Below are 3,811 nucleotides of genomic sequence, written 5' to 3' on the forward strand. Positions count from 1 at the left end.
CAGATTGGTGTCAGTGTCCGATTCAAACGAATGGCTCACTTGCTGCCAAGTAATGAAATTAACCACTACACCGCTGTATGCTTAAAACCATTCTGAAACAGACCTATATGAGGCACTGGACCAGCTGGTCCGCTAGCCTAATCACTTCGGGAGAGAGTCGCACTCCTCCCCTGTCCAGTGCAAAATGCCACATTGTGATTATTAGTGATTAGTATGTGATTAGTATCAGAATTACACCACCCTGAGTTGTCATTCAAGGCAGTGGAAGAGATAGTGTAATCAGCACTCATCCTCCTCCATTCATCATTTCTGTTTCTCCATAAGGAGGAACAGGTCCGTGAGAAAATGAGACCCCAGAGTAGTGGCCCAATAGGCCGCTAGTCAGACCCCAGCATGAAAACATAGAAAGGGTCAATACGGGGGCGGAGCTTGGCGAGGACCGGAATGGTCGCATGAGAGGAGAGCTCCAGCATCAACGGGGATACAACTCACTGACCGGGCGTCTGGGTCCCGCTGACCACCCACAAGATGCCGAACAAACGAAAAGGCCTCCAGCGGCCCCAAAAGCTGAGGGAGTACTTTGCATGGGAGCAGAGGCAAGATGGCGCCGGGCCTCCAGGACCATCCGCAGCCAGCACTCCACAGGCGGCTCAATCCAACGCCAAAGCGGCTAAAAGGAACTCACCTTCAGCCAGGAAACAATCGCCTGTGTCCTCCCCTGCCTCGGGGAGTCCGGAAAAGTCGCGGCCTAAGCTGGATGGCACGGATCCTGCTCCGGAGGTTAGTGTGGGCCTAGACTCTGGGGATGACACCAGGGAACTCCCTGAATCCATAGACCGCTTCCCTACTACTAACCAGAAGGTGCTGGATACGACACTTAAGGACATGTTAGTCTCGCTCAGGACCTCGCTTCATGGCGATATGATGTCCTGCATGCGTAAATTTGGCAAAGAACTGCAAAATGTATCAGCCAGGGTGGACCACGTGGAGACCAAAATGGGGGAGTATGCAGACACCATTAACAACCTGGTGGACGCACATGATGCTAGAGATGAGGAGATGGAAGCAGTGAGGGCCAAAATTGCAGATATCGAGGATCGTGCAAGGAGGAACAACCTTAAAATAAGGGGGGTCCCTGAGACGGTTCAGCAGTCAGACCTACAAGACCATGTTACCCTTATAATCACTTCTATCTTGCCTGATGTCTCCAAGATGGATGTTACTATAGACAGGATACACCGATTGCCCAAACCTTCCCATTTGCCTGACAATGTGCCCCGGGACGTCATACTACGCCTCCACTTCTACCACATAAAGGATCGTTTGATGAGAGCAGCCCGTAACAAGGATCTTGTCCCTGATCAATACAAAGATCTGCAGTTCTTTGCCGACTTGTCCCAGTACACACTGCAGAAGAGACGCAATTTGAACACCACCTGCAAGGCCCTACGTAACCACAATATTGCCTATAAATGGGGGTTCCCTATTAAACTTATTATTACCAATAAAGGCAAAGACTTTGTTGTTGACTCCCTCTCCAGAGGGCTTGACCTGCTCAAATCCTGGCTCATTATCCCTGAGGGAGACACACGGGGCCCGAACAGAGAGGATCCATCACGTGCCAGGGATGAATGGCACCTAGTCGACGCAAAAAACGCCCGCTCGCACCGCTGAAGTGCCCGCTGAGATAAACACATGCATCACTTTATCTGCAGCTGTAAACCCCTGTTGAGGAGCTTGTTCACCAAGCTAGACTTTTTCCCCTGTTCTGAGCTAGCGTTTGTACACGCTACACTCGGGTAGCCAAGACCTACCTCACCCGTTTAATTATGTTGTTTGTTTTGGTTCACGTTTTTTTCTCTTTCTCTTCTGTTTTTGTTTGGAGCCTATCTACCACAGCCGGCGACACCACATTTCTTCTAGACCTCGAAAAGTCACACAGCGCACCAAGATCTTACCGGATAAGGAAGGAGTCCCTCCATCTTACGCAAGTCTCGAAAACTGTAAGTGATGCACCTATTCTATGCTTAGCAATGACTTTCTCTTCTGACCCGCCATGCCAGTCACATTTCTGACAATTAATGCCAAGGGCTTGAACCATCCGGTGAAGAGGAAATCCCTATGGAATGAGGTCATCCTTCATAAAGGTGATGAACTTTGTGCCCAAGAGACTCATTTCCACAAGCAGAAAATGCCCACCTGCAATCACCCTAAGTTTCCTCACATATTCACGGCAAGTGCACCAGCCAAGAAAGGAGGGGTGCTTACTGCGATTAGAGACACAGTTTCATTCACCAAACACAGTGAAACGGCCGACCCTCTAGGCCGATACCATATACTAGTATGCGACATTGCCTCCACTACGTACACCATAGTAAATGTGTATGCGCCCAACAACCACCAGATCCGATTTTTGCACCAAGTCCTCAGAAAGGTCAAGCAGGTGCAAAAGGGCTATCTTCTCCTCTGCGGAGATTTCAACCTCCCTCCTGACCCGCTAGTGGACTCAACGTCCTGCTCAAACAGACATCGCCTCTCGTTACAACCACTCTTACATACACAAGAACTCTACGACGTCTGGAGATGCCTTAATGGATCAGAGAGGGACTGTTCTTATTTTTCATCCAGCCATCAAGTCTACACCAGGCTGGACTTATTTCTTACAGACAAGTGGCTGTTACCCAAACTTTCTGCATCTAAAATTAACGACATTACGTGGTCTGACCATGCCTCGGTGACGCTGTCGGTTGCTGACTCGCCAGGCGTGAATTCATGTTTCGTCTGGCGGTCCAACTCGAGGCTGATCCAGGATGGGGACTCTAGGGCCTTACTGCAGGAAGAACTGTCTACCTTTTTTATTAACAATGCTGACTCTGTTGCCAACCCTATGACTCTTTGGAATGCCCATAAGGCATATATGAGGGGAGTGTTGATTAAAATGGGTGCAGGGGTGCGGAGAAGGAGGAGACAGCATATACAAGACTTGCTAACCAAAATTCACTCCCTAGAGGTTCAAAATAAGAAAGACACTTCCCCGGCATTATCTGCTCAACTATCGCAGCTCAGGTATGACTTGCGACTAGTTCTACTGGATAACTTTGACCTTGCAACCAAGCGCCTCAAGATGCAGTATTATGTTAGTGGCAACAAGGCCGGGAAACTATTAGCCAACCGCCTTAGAGGGATTAGATACAAGACCAAAGTGCCTTACATTTTACATCCTTTCACGGGGGAAAAGTTGTATCATCCACAGGCCATAGCAGATGCGTTTAGTTGCTATTACAATTCCCTTTATAACTTGCGAGATGACCGAACCACGACTCAACCTACCGACTCCATGATAACGAACTTCTTAGATCAGGTTAATCTCCCCCGAGTTACACCGTCCCAGTTAGCAGATCTTAACTCACCTTTTGATATCCAAGAAATTATTACAGCCATTGACTCCCTTCCTATCAACAAGTCTCCGGGACCTGACGGGTTCACTGGGGAGTATTTTAAATCCTTTAAATTTGAATTAGCTCCCTACTTATCCAAGGTATACAATACAGCTGTCTCCTCCACCTCCTTCCCGGCGGAGATGCTCCGTGCTCTTATCGTGGCGCTTCCAAAACCAGGGAAAGACCCAACCACACCACAGAATTTCAGGCCGATTTCCTTGTTGAACAGTGATCTGAAGCTCTATGCCAGGCTCATCGCAAACAGGTTGGTAGATCTATTGCCATCCCTGATCCATATGGATCAATCGGGGTTCACGAAGGGGAGGCAGACGGCAGATGCAACAAGACGTCTGATAAATGTTATTCATGCA

At 48.7% G+C, this 3,811-nt stretch overlaps 1 pseudogene; it reads right to left on the reverse strand.

Moving 5' to 3' along the window:
* Positions 1-224: 224 nt before the first annotated feature.
* Positions 225-344, reverse strand: LOC120914802 (annotated as a pseudogene).
* Positions 345-3,811: the final 3,467 nt, after the last annotated feature.

Source organism: Rana temporaria, chromosome 9 (genome assembly GCF_905171775.1).
Source record: "Rana temporaria chromosome 9, aRanTem1.1, whole genome shotgun sequence".
Classification (NCBI taxonomy): Eukaryota; Metazoa; Chordata; class Amphibia; order Anura; family Ranidae; genus Rana; species Rana temporaria.